This window comes from Hirundo rustica, chromosome 13 (assembly GCF_015227805.2).
Source record: "Hirundo rustica isolate bHirRus1 chromosome 13, bHirRus1.pri.v3, whole genome shotgun sequence".
In the NCBI taxonomy this organism is placed as follows: Eukaryota; Metazoa; Chordata; class Aves; order Passeriformes; family Hirundinidae; genus Hirundo; species Hirundo rustica.
Genome location: NC_053462.1, coordinates 8526578 through 8539480, shown reverse-complemented (window position 1 = coordinate 8539480; position 12903 = coordinate 8526578). Strand labels below are relative to the sequence as shown.

Genomic DNA, 12903 nt, shown 5'->3' with positions numbered 1-12903 from the left:
GGGGCAGCAGCAAACAGCAGCTTCGAGACATAGGTAAGGAAAATATTAGCAACTTTGCCTTTATCATAGAAATATAGCTGGTTTATTTCATTTGTTTGGAAACAGTATCTGTTTGCTCTTTTGGCCAGAAGCAAAGCAAAGTGGTAGAGTCACAGACAACAGTCCAACTCTGACAAACAAGCACCAGAATGTTATGCCTTGAGATATTCTATCTTATCCCAGCTTTGCCGGTGGCTAAAAGCTAACCCACATCATCTTGGCTGACTTTTTTTGAGCACATTCTGGTTACATAAGCATCTTTCAGGTACACTGGTAGTAAGTCTTACTTCAACATCTTTGCATACAAATGATAGAACTTATCATCAAAATTCTTGGAGTAAGGAGAGATGCTAGTTATAGCTCAAAATATCATCTGCAATTGTCTGCTACATGGGGGACCTGCAGAACTTCAAAACAGTCATGAAAAAAATAGGGACTTAGTATTTCACAAACTCTTTTAAAATTTGAATATGATTCCTTGTTAGATGATCCCAACCAACCAGGAACAAGAAGATCTCATTTGCATGACCACAACAGTCATTGTCATATTATCTGTCATATGACAATATGACAAAGGACTCTCTGTCTTTACTTGTTCTTTTTTTTTTTTTTAAATTTTCCAGAACAAATTCTAGAATCAGAATCAGCCTGTAAAGGGACAGAGTGAAAGAGAATTAACTTCTGATCAGAAACAGCATGAACTGGGGACTTTCAGTGTGCTCCAGGCCCTCCCAAGTGTGCCCAGGTCCCCCCAGCAGCACCAGCACTCTCCAAATGACACAGTTAGCTGTGCAGTTTTACAGCTGGTTTTTGCATTCACAAATTTCAGAGTCATGGTTGATATGGAAACCAGCCAACTGGCACCGACCACTGACTTATGTATCAACCCCAACTCTAATTTCCTTTGGCCAGGTTTTTAGTTGTTGTAAGCTGATAAAATCCATGTGGGTTCTCTTGCTTGTCATATGAGCTGGAAGCCTGATTTTTGTTTTTCTTTTATTCCAAATCCAAATGAAAACATTTCATTTACTTACAAGTTTCACTATTTCAATACTAAATATTAAAACATATATCTCATTTTTCTTTTTATCAAAAAGACTAGAAATCAGCAATCTATTGAAAGGGAAGGGGATAATTGGTGGATTTACAAATTTGAAATACCTGGAATTCTATGACTACTGCAAGGCACATTAAGCCTTGACATGAAACACTTAAATATCCTACTCCAAGAAAAAATTATTTTGTCTACACACTTTATTTTTTTCCTTATTCCTGCTCTGTTTGTGGCTGCTGTTTTCCTAGCACAACATCATCATGAAGCCATTCCAAATGTCAGGACAGAATTCAACCAATCTTTAAATTGAGAATTTGTTTAGGGAGGTAGTTGAGATCTGATGTTTCACAGAGTTACAACTGTTGTGAAATTTTCTTATAATACCAAAATTTCATCATCTGTGATGAATGTAGGGGATATTTTGGCAAAAAACAGTACAAAAGAGCTAATGGTTTTGTATACTTCATGATTAAGAAGAACACTAGTTAGACATGTGTTTCATTCATGCAATTTTTAATCAGAATTACTTGTTAAAAAATGAAAGCATTTTATTTTAAAATGCTAAGTATATTTGTTTAAACTGTAAAACCAAACTGAGCTGCACTACAACATTCTGCACTAAGGCATCAGGTGCTTTCTCTAAGTTCCTTTGGATAAACTCATTACAAACATAACATTTCAGCTAGCAGTCATTAACTGAGCTAAAAAATTTCTTTGAGGGGATTACAACTGTTAAAAACTATTTAAGTTTAAATGATTACTTTATTAGTTTAATCACATCCCTGGAAAAGACAGAAATGTAATCCCAAGGTCAGGGTAATTAAATACTGTAGGAAAAAGCAACTTGTAAGAGTCCAGGAGAGTTTCCCTGGCTGAGGGTCAGCAGTCCAGATGTGCAGGACAGCTGGCAGCAGGACCTCTCCCTCGGATGTGCAGCACTGCAGGATTACAGAGAGGAAATGTGTCACTGGGATCAGCAAGGCCATGGATCTGAGAGCTTCTGTGAGGTCTGCAAAGCTGAACCCAGGTGCTCGGGGGAGGCACTGCAGGGTGTGACTGTGTGCACCAGACACCCCAAATTCTTTGTGAACTGCCCAAGTGCTCAGCCACGAAGGAAAGACGTGCCAGGAGACACTTTGAACAGGTGACAGCTCTCAATATTGTGACTTCCAATTATTAAGAAGAAGATGTTTGACTATGTCCAGCAGGGACACCCCAAAGGGAAATTTAAACCCAGGTATCACAGATGTAGCAGCCTAATTTCTCTCATGGCATGAAGCATTGTGTTGAATAACCCTTATTAGACTGATAGTGCACGGAAGAGCCTGGAATTGTGTTTTTCTTGCCTGCACACATTTGCAACAGAAATTCCCTTATTATTTTCCCTTTCACAACAGAATCCTCTTTTGTGATTGAACAAAAGCAGAAGACACTGCTTGGGGAATTTCTTTGTCCACAATCCCTGAAAGCAAGTAAAGCTTTTCTGGAGCTTTCACTGTGCTGCACAGGCTGCTGCAGGCTGGGCTGGAACACCCATTGCTCACGTCCTGCATTTATGCTATCGACCTTTCACCAGAGTCACACTATCAGAAATCAAGGGAACAAGTCCAACAATTCAGCATCAGTCAGACTGGGAAGGAAATGCTGAACTCTTGATTCACACACTCTGGAAACTGCTGTCTAATGTGATGATAGCGATCTCCACCTTCCTAATTGGATTTGATACTGTTAATTTTGTGTATGTAAACAGCCATGTGCTGTCTGTGCAGCTCCTTACTGTGGCCTGAGTGTGCACAACTATTTACTTCTTGCATACTACATCCATTGGATTTGCTTTCTCATGATTACTGTATGAAAACTTTCACTAGTTAAAAAGCAGTTCTAACCCAGAGCTCCCTGGTGCTGTTATTTTGAGCATATAAAAGCAGATCAGGTGTCACACAGCAGAAGGGAGATGTCCAATCTAACCACAGAGACAACACACTCTTGAATGTTACACTGCATTAGGGACACTGAGGGAAGCAGGATGAGGGACCATGGATGACACTGAGCAGTTTCCCTTCAAACTTACTGGGAAGAGTGAAGGAGATTAAGGAATGGGGGAGCACATATCCCATTTGTTATTCTCCCCTGAGTTTCAGTATGAAGCATCTCAATTTCTCATGGGCCTAGGCCCCACTGTTAATCAGCAAAGCCCAACAGGTGAGATCTGTGCTTGTTCAGGATGGGGCAGAACTGTAAGAGGCATTTCTGCTACCCACATGCCTTTAAACCTTTGTGGAGCAGAGGTTTCACAGTGAGCTGCAAAGAACCCTTGCTATAGTTGTATTTCTGATTCCTTCTAAAGAAAGAAATACATTCAGTTTTATTTGGGGCAGCTTTTCACATCTTTCTATCAACATCAGGATTCAAACCATGTTTGCAAAGAGAAAAAGGGTGTCATTAGTCAGCCTACATAAAATCATTATTGCTCAGCGTAGCTAACACCTGCTGTGACATAACCCCTCTGCACCTTGACATGTCCCATAAGTACTTTTTTGTTATGCTTATCCACTTCTGAAAGAGCTTTCTAGAGGAGCCAAGCTGTGGTTTCTGCTGATACCGTAACACTGTTGTAATCTTCTACTGCTGATACAGATGTTTCTTTCTGAGAGCGAATCACTCCTCTGCTGAATTAATGTTGAACGTCACAGGGGTCCCACTTGCATTTGCTTGGATCCCTTAGGAAGTGTTGGAACAACCTGAACTGTAGAATCTCCTATGACCAGCAGCTACAAACACACTTCAGGTCAGTCCTGCTATCTAAAACACAGACTACACGCTTAGAGAAACATCTGTCTCTGGGGTCCTGCAGAGAGGAGAATACTGTGATCCAGAGGATGTGAATTTCCAGGTTTGAAAGTGTGTACAAGCTAAGAATGAAGCTGCATGACAATGTGCATTATGAAGTATGGAGAGATGCAATGAATGGGAAATAATCTATTAATAGAGTTCTTTGCATTCTTATTGGAAAAAGATTTTTTGTAATAATCAGGTTTGAGAAATTGTTCTCATTTTTGCAAATCATGACAACTGATCTTTAGAAAGGAAATCCTGATGCATGACCTATTTTAAACTATCTCTGTATCCACAGTGGTGGATATTTGTGCTTTGAAAAACAGTTGTGAAACTGGACTGTAAATGTGGGGGAAAAAATCTTCCCTTTTTTTAAAATAGAGTCCTGTAGTTAAACATGAAAATAAAAACCAGGTGGAATTAATCCCAAGTTAAATTGATACTGGACCAAATAAATAGGATTGGGGCCATTATGATTAAGAGCCGTATTTGTGCAACACAAGCAGATGCTCAGTAGCAGGAGGATGATTGTCCCGTGCTGTCCAGGCAAGGAAGTGTCCTCACCAACACACTGAAACCAGTGCCAGACAGGGAACATCTCTGCTGTCTGGGGATATCTATGAAAAATAAGGCTGAGCTGCTAAAAACTAAAACTTAAAAAAAAAAAAAAAAAAAAAAAAAAAAAAAAAAAAAAAAAAAAAAATTAGAAATACTCCATTGTCTGACATATAAATAAGGTTCCTTGGTTCCTTTTAAATTTTTATACTTAAAAGGCAAGACAAATGTACCAATATACTTTCTAACCATGAACATATGGGGGATGTATACTGGGAGATCATGTTTTGCAGTTGGACGTTCATAAATCTCAGCAAAGTAAAAAGGAATGCATTAGGGCCAGCACAGAACACAAGTGTGGCAGGAACACAGCATTACAGAACTGGGGTTTGTGTGTGCATGATGAGAATGGTATTTGCTACTTATTATCCTGATGTGGATACAGTAGACATGTCAAAGAAATTCACACAGGTAGAAAATGGAAGAGAGACCTGTAGAAAAGTATTGCTTCTTCCAGAATCCCCTGACTTTTCTGTCTGTTTCCCCAAAAGAATTTCAGAAGAACTTCAGAACATGAGGAGTACTGAACTGCTCCAATTCAGTCACCTTTTCTAACCCTTTTACATTCATGACACAGCATGGTCACGTTGGGATTCAGAATAAATCACCTGTTTGAGGACTTTAGAATCGGGTCCTTCAGAGGGTGTCTCTGGGGCTGGCAGTGGGGAGAGCTCAGCTGCACTTGGCACTGCCTCAGGGCTCACGCTGGGACAGTGACAGTGTGTCCAAACCTCTTCTGTTCCCAGCCCAGCTGCCATCCTTGGATATTGCAGCAAAGAATCCCTCAACATCCCAGTATATTTAAAATGCTGCTTTTCTACAGAGCTAATGTAGGGTTACTTCATGCTCTGTTACCAGCAACTGGTTTAGTCCTATATAGATAGCAGTGAATAATTTACAATTATGTTGTCCTAATATTAGACTAGGCCTGAAATTTTAGGATAATCATTCAGTGATGAAAAACTCCGCTTGATAATTGGATGTGGCATTCTGAACCTTGGTAATGTTTATGCTGCTCTATAGTTTACATCACAGTTGGCTGCTTCAATGGGGATTGATAACTTCCAAGCAAATAAATTGTGAGACATTAATTCACTGTAATGGGACTTCAGTCATGCCCTTTATAAAAAAATAACCACCACGTATATTGCAAAATTACCCATATGAAAGCACCATTATTTATAGAAGACATAAAGGGATGTACTCCCTCTGATTCAGATAACATGAAAGGTTTTCCCCTGGTGATTACAGAAAGATGAAACGTTGATGCTTCTCCCACTGATGCAGAATGTTACATAATGACCAATTTCTGGTTGTTTCTAAAATAACATTAGTGGTATTACTCATAACCATTCAAAACATGAAATTGAGTCCTGGAAAGGAAGTATTTCTTTACAATGCCTAATGAATTTATAGCTTGTTTCTGGGTATCATGATATTTTTAGATCGTAACCATTAGAATTGTTTCCAGACAAACATATGATGACTAATTATACAGTGATCGTATGATGATTTAAGTCTTACTTTTAAAAAGCCAGCGTTTAAATCACTTAATTCCTACCTCCAAGAAGAGGATGACAGAACAAACATAAGCCTTGCAGACATTGGTGGGGTTGTGTATAGTGGTCTGACATTTCAGTGATGCATCAAGTACAAGAAAACACCAGAGACTTGTTTGTCTGTCCTGTTTTCATCTTGCAGATGAACGCTCCCCTTTGTTTCTAGAGGGGTAAAGTTTAGTTATAAACCAATGAAACAATCTTTCTGCTCATTGCAGCTGGTAACTTTGTAGAACTGGAAGGTAGCGTTCTCCAGTTTACAGAACTTAAGTCATGGTTTCACAATCTGTGCAATGTTAATTAGCTCTTCTAAGATAAAAACATAACAGTCACTGTCTGAAGCTGAGGGTGGTGTGAAGTGCATGGCTGAGAACTGTGGAGGACAGAGTCTTTTTATACAGGCAAAATAGACGATAAAGTGGCAGCTCCACCCACAATTTGTCATCTGCATGCTCACTCTGACGTGAACAGAAGCACCCTGCTGCTGAGCTGTACCAGTGGTGGCTGATGGATGGTCCCTTGGGCAAGTGCCCATTTGATAGCAAGCAGAAGAAAATGGCCTCATTGTCTTCTGTGCGGCACCAATGAAATTTTAACCTCCTTCAGTAACTACCAGACTCTGCGGGTTTGCAGCAGACAGGTGCTGATTTGCTTGGAACAGGTAAAGATCTGTACCCCCTGGTCAGCACTGCCCCAGAGCTGACATCTCCCAGTCCTGTGACACAGCAGCCCACGGCTCTGTGGTCCCCAGGGGAACACGGATCATACACATTACAGGAATAGCTGTGATGTTTACCAAGTGGTGTCTTCATCCAGTTCAGAGTCCCAGCTTTTGTGTTGTGTAAAGAACTGTAGTCTTTGTAAACAGCACATCTACACGAATGCAAAGCAAAGCACACACTGGGGGAGGAAGTACCAGCAGCTTTGCACAGAGGCAAACTTGGAAAGGCAAACCTAAGGCCAGGTTCTGGTATCCTTGACCAATCCTATTTCCATGGAACCAGCTGCTGTGGAGCCCTGAACCCCATCAGCCACATGAGAGCCTCTCCACTGCCCTGGCAGGAGAAAGAAATGCCTTGTGCAAGGTCAGATGGGAAGTCTGGGGCAAGATAAGGAACTGAACCATCTTCCAAGTGTCAAGCACCGGACAGCTATTTCTTTGCCTATGGGTCCCTTCTTCCATGGCCATCTCGTACATTTAAGTGGATCTTTTAAAAGAAAAACATATGCCAAGCGAAAACACAGTGGAGAGACCCAAAGGCTGGGTAGGAGACTGCAGAACAGAGATCCTGAATAGTGACCACTGCTAAGTATCTTCTAAATAAACCTCTATTTGCATCTGCCCTAAGCTGCTTTCTCTCCTTACAATGTACGGAGACATCATAACTACCAACATTTTCTGCATTTTATCTGTAAACCAAAGCCAGAAACCATGCAGGATGTGCACATTCCAACAGCTGAAACAACAAACAGGAGAAGGAATTACCTGGAAATTGACTTTTTATTTTTACAACGAAATAGATCAGACCAGCCCTGGAAACAACACCAGTGTTTGTTTCCCACATCTTGGAAACATCAACAGGAAAAAAGGACACTGGGTAACATAAACTCGAGCATTGTTCCACCTGTGCTGCCAACAGATAACAAACCAAGTGCTACCTTTTTGTCACCACTGTTCTCAGATTTCCCTCTTTTAGCACAGCAGCTGGACACTCAGCCCCAGCTGCTCTTTGAAAGAAGGATTTAAAAACTATGTTTACAGATTTCTGGGGCACCAAATGACGATAACCAAACCCCTCTGTTAAGCAGAAGCCACCACTACACTTGTCTGCTGTGGTCAGTAAGCAGAGCATAGGCATTCACCCCACAATTAACCCACCATGTGCAAATACCTGTGGCTACAGGATGCTGCCTGGGGGCTCTCAGTGAAAAACCCTGCACAGCCACCTCAACCTCAGTCAAAAGGACATTCAATTACAGGAAGCCAGCAAAATAGGAGGTTCAATAATATAGGAATGCTACCAAAAAAAAAAAAAAAAAAGAAAGATTATAACAGCAGAAATGCATAAACATGGCTAGCCAGAAGTTGTAAAATATTGGAAATAATATTAGTTTGGGGAAGGAAGAAAAGGTATGCAATCAGAGAGCAAAGCACACCACTTCAAACAAAATTATTTAGGTTATCAAGATGAGAGCGGCTACTGGCTAAGTTCAGACATACAACCAAGCTGGATAAATGGGGAAAAAGACACATTAGGAATTTAGGTTGGTGAAGTCACTAAAATGAATCACATAAGTCTTCATTTTTCTTTCCCAGTGGTAAAAACTTCAACAGTGGAAACCAGTTAAGATGTGCACAGCGTAGAGCACCAGCGCAAAGGCGGGCAGGCTGTTAGACAGCAGATGAGTGCAGAATAACATGGAAAGGACTGTGATATTGTCAGTATAATTCAGTGGGACATCACTGTGCATCCCTGAGCTTGAGTTCAGTTTTCTACTAACTGTATCCCTTGCAAAGAATTAGAGTACTAGGCCAGCTGATCCCAGGTGTGTCTTTCCCATTACACGTTCCTCTCTCCAAGAGTGAAGGGCAGAACAGAGAAGGTTCAAGGGCAATTTCTGAGAATAATCAGGTAAAGTAAAGCTTTCATGTGATAAGAAATTGAAATATTGCATCTATTCACTACAAATAAGCAACTCAATAACTTGATGAAGATTTCCTCTACTAAACACTTTCAAAAGCATAGAACTACACAGTATATCATTCGTGGAATAAAAATATAATTATTTCTTCCAATTATTTTTAAATTTATATTTGATATTGATAAATTTCTGAATTTGTCTCATTAGTAATAATGCTAGAATTATTTTCAGAAGTTTATGTCACTGCTAAGCTCAGGATGGTTATGTTAATCTAACCAGTTGTCATTTAATTTTTGGTGTTTATAGTCCTCAGTTATCTTTACATGTTTCTCATTGATCAGCTGTGGATTTTCACTCTAGCAGAAGAAATCCCCCCAAGGTTTCCATTACATACAGCAAATCCCCTTGAATTAGGGCACCCTGATAATTTTTAATTAGAAGATGACAGAACAGACAGTACGTGATATCTAATGCCAATGTACATGTTTTGAGGGTACACTTTGCTCCTCAGGACCTTGGAAAGGTTCCTAAACTTCCTAAATCAGGTCCTGTTCCTGAACCCGTCACTGGTGCGTTTGTTCTGACCCGCTGCCCTGCGGCGGAGCACAACCACCCTCCGCCGGTCCAGCCGTATCTGTGACATACAAAAGGCAGGAGATCTCCAAGGAGGGGCAGCTCATCATCATCGACACAAACACCTTCTTTACGTATTTTATTAAACCGCCCCATCCAATTTCTGTCCTCCCACGCGTGACCCGGAGGATGCGGGCGCTCCGCGGCAAACAGGCGCGCACCCGCCTGTCAAAGCCGCGGAGGCGCCGGAGGCGGCCGGGGCGGGCGCCGCGATCGCCGCCGAGCCCGGGCGTGGCGGGGCCGCCCGGCCGAGCCCGCCGCGCCCCGCACGGCTCCGGCGGCGATCCGGGGCGCGGCCGGGGTCGGATCGGGGCCGCTCCGCATCCGCGCCCCGCTCCGGGGATGCTCCGCCGCGCCCCCGCCCCGCCCGCCCCGCGGCGCGCGGAGCCCCGCGGAGCCCCCGCGGGCGATGCCGCCCCGCGTCCCGCCCGGCCCGGCCGCCGCCTTACCCCGCCGCGGGGCCGCGCCTGGCCGCCGCCGCCTGCGCGCCGCTCCGCGCCCGAGCCCGAGCCCGGCGCCGCCTGCGCGCCCCTCCGCGCCCCGAGCCCGGCTGCAGGTGGGGTGCCCGGCGCGGCGGCTGCGCAGCGCGGCCCCGGCCCTGCCGGGCACGCTGGGACTCGTAGTCCGACAGCGGCAGCCGCGGGCACCGGCACCGGCCCGACAGCAGCGGCAGCGGCGGCTCCAGCGGCGGCGGCTCCAGCAGCTGCGGCACTCCCGCCCCCGGCCAGGCCAGGCCACCCGCCCGGTCCCCCTGCCCCCCTCAGCCCTCTCTGCCCCTGTCTGCCCCAAGCCTGCAGGTGAGGTCCCACCGAACCACGTATTCCCTGTCGCCTTTGGCTTGGCAGGATGCGGCCTCAGCCTTGCCCCTCACCCGTGCGGCTCATGAAAACAGACCGCCCTGTGAGCTCTGCCAGCCGCGCCCACCGCCCCTGCCCCGGGCACAGCTCTGCCCGCGCTCCTTGCACGTGGTGCCCGGGCTCCTCTGCCGCCGTGCTGGTCAGCTCCGGGCACGCGTGTCGGCAGCTGATCCCTAAGAACACGGTTTGCTCCTCTCAACACCCGCTGCAAACCGAACCAGCCAAACAGGTCCTGCAGCAGAAACCTGCTGGCCCTCACCCTGAACCAAGATGTGTCACCCCAGGGAGCCGATTTTGGAGTAGAGGGTACTGGCCTCTGAGACCATTTTGAAGCTTTTCCTCTCTTCTGTGTTGGCAATTCAATTTATATTTATCCTATTATTCCATAGTAAGTTAACCATTGGTTGAAATTGTATGTAATACTATTTGAGTGAACCCGTTTTAATTAAGCATGTATGTAATTTAATTTATCAGAATGCTTTCACTGGGTGTCATGATTTAGTTGAACAGAGGCCTTTGGTTCTGTGCACTAAGTGATGAGTCACGAGCAGCAGAAAAGCTGTTCCAATAATTGGGATGTCTTTAAGTTGCTTTTCACATTGGCAGGAAATGAAGACATTGCCTTGTTAAGAAGCAGATGCTGCACTAGAGTTGACTTTTCCTATGGAAAAAAAGTACAACTAGGAAACTCCAAACCCTGCCAAATACCTCAGGCATCTGTAGCAAGACTTAGAGAAGGAAACTCAAGCTAAATACAAGGGGCTGAAGGGTTACCATGGGTGTTTTGCCACTGCTGCTAAGGAAAACACCTGTATCCACAAAAATGTGTAGAGTGTAGAAAAATCATCCATAGCTGCAGTTACCTGCTTGGAACCTCCTTGCCTCAAACTTCTCACAAAATGGCATATCCAGCCATTACTTAGCAGCTTTTCTGCCAAAGATGTAAAATGTTATCAGATCAACAGAAATGGAAAATAATTATATCAATTTATTCTGCAGTCCTTCCCTTTCCTTCCCTGCCTTGAAGCATTCAAAGAAAACAGGGTTTGCATCTGTGCTTTTGTTTGTTCAGTCCCAAAAGCATCAGGGAAGCTGAACTAAATTGCTTTGAAATCTTCTGTTCTGTAACTTGGTGGCACAGGCTGAAGAGCAATTTCTTGGTTTGGTGGTGGGGTTGAAGCTTCCCTGCAAACGAGTCTCATTCAGCCATGAGACAAATGTGGATTTAATTATCGACATGGATGAAATCCCCTTTTGGGATTTAATCTTGGTCTGTAGGATCAGGGCTTGAATGAGTCACTCATAATTATACAAATACTGGGAAAGGGAAATGTATGCTATCTACACAGAGCGAAAGTTAACATTGGGGTGTTTGTTTTTTGATAAACTCCTACAAGTTCTTTCACTCAGATTTTCCCATCACGCCTTAAAATGTATTTATTAAGTTGAAACTCTTCCTCAGCTGATATGAAGGAAAATAAATCCTCCCATGCTGACTTTCTCATCTGCATGCCTTATATCTGATGACAAATTCACTTCATATTACTTTCTGTTAAAAATTTAACAATCCTCTGCAAGAAGTATAGAGTTTGGCTGAAGTCAAGATTCTGCTCTTCTTTGGCTGTGGTTCCATGATTCTTTCTTCCTTATACCTCATGCATGGAATTTGCTATCAAAAAATTAGAAATATGATCAGTTTCTGTTTAAGAAAAGGTGCAGGTCACCTGTATTTATGAGGCATACCAACAAAAACATAGACAGTAAATAGATTAAATGCAGATGTACTAGATAATCTTTCATTCTTCCCAAACTGCAGCATTAAAAGACAAATGTATTCGCTACAGTTCATGAATCTGAGCTCTATCCCATCTCTGGGCTACAGGAGATCCCATTTATGGGCTATGCCTGCTGTGATACATTTACATCAAATTACCGTGGCCACCTACACTGACCATATTTCCCATGCGTGGGATTTCCCAGGCTGACACGTCTGAGAGGGCAGGGTAAGGCTCCTAAGCAGTCCTTTTTTCCCTGACAGAACCTTTGCATAACATTTTGCCCACCTAGCCTTTTAATTTTACTTTTATTTACGTATTTGACCTGTTGAAAGAAGCGCAGTGGCAGAGTAAACACCCTAAGGATATAACATATAAGGGAACAACTACTCTAGAAAAGAATTTACTCCACTCTGGGGGATGCCTTTGAGAGCTGGGATCCTGTGGATCCCAAAACAATGCATTTCCTGGCTCAGCCTTCCCTACACCCAGTGACAGTTTGTTTCAGAGGCTCTATGGTGAATGCAGGGTACATGTTTGGCATTTTCCCAACACTAAACTGGGCTTACTGCCAGCAGGTTGTACCAGTAAATCATTAACTGGGGCACCCAAAAGCAAGTTTTATTTCACTGAGCTATTTGCAGCCAAAATGTGGTCAGTTGTTTCAAAATGTTTGTTGCATTTTTTAAAACAAAAAACCACGGGGGCAGTTGTTTTCATCTGGTTTCCTTATGACACAGCTTGTAAGACTTTGCTTAATTAATTCCTGCTAGAACTGGAGCTTGTCTTCTAGACAACATCTGGACTTGATTACTGTGTTGTGCATGTTTTGATCTCTTCCCTTAGAGACCAGCTGTTGATCAAATTCTGTGACCTGTAAATAAAATCCCTGG

At 43.4% G+C, this 12903-nt stretch overlaps 1 protein-coding gene across 1 annotated transcript in view; it reads left to right on the top strand.

Annotated features, from left to right (window-relative positions):
• Positions 1–14: 14 nt before the first annotated feature.
• Positions 15–12903, top strand: part of LOC120758918 (tropomodulin-3) — a 40263-nt gene continuing 27374 nt past the window's right edge. Inside the window, exon 1 of the transcript XR_005703066.2 lies at positions 15–33. The gene's annotated coding sequence lies outside the window, so the exon portion shown is untranslated. The remainder of the gene's footprint in view (positions 34–12903) is intronic.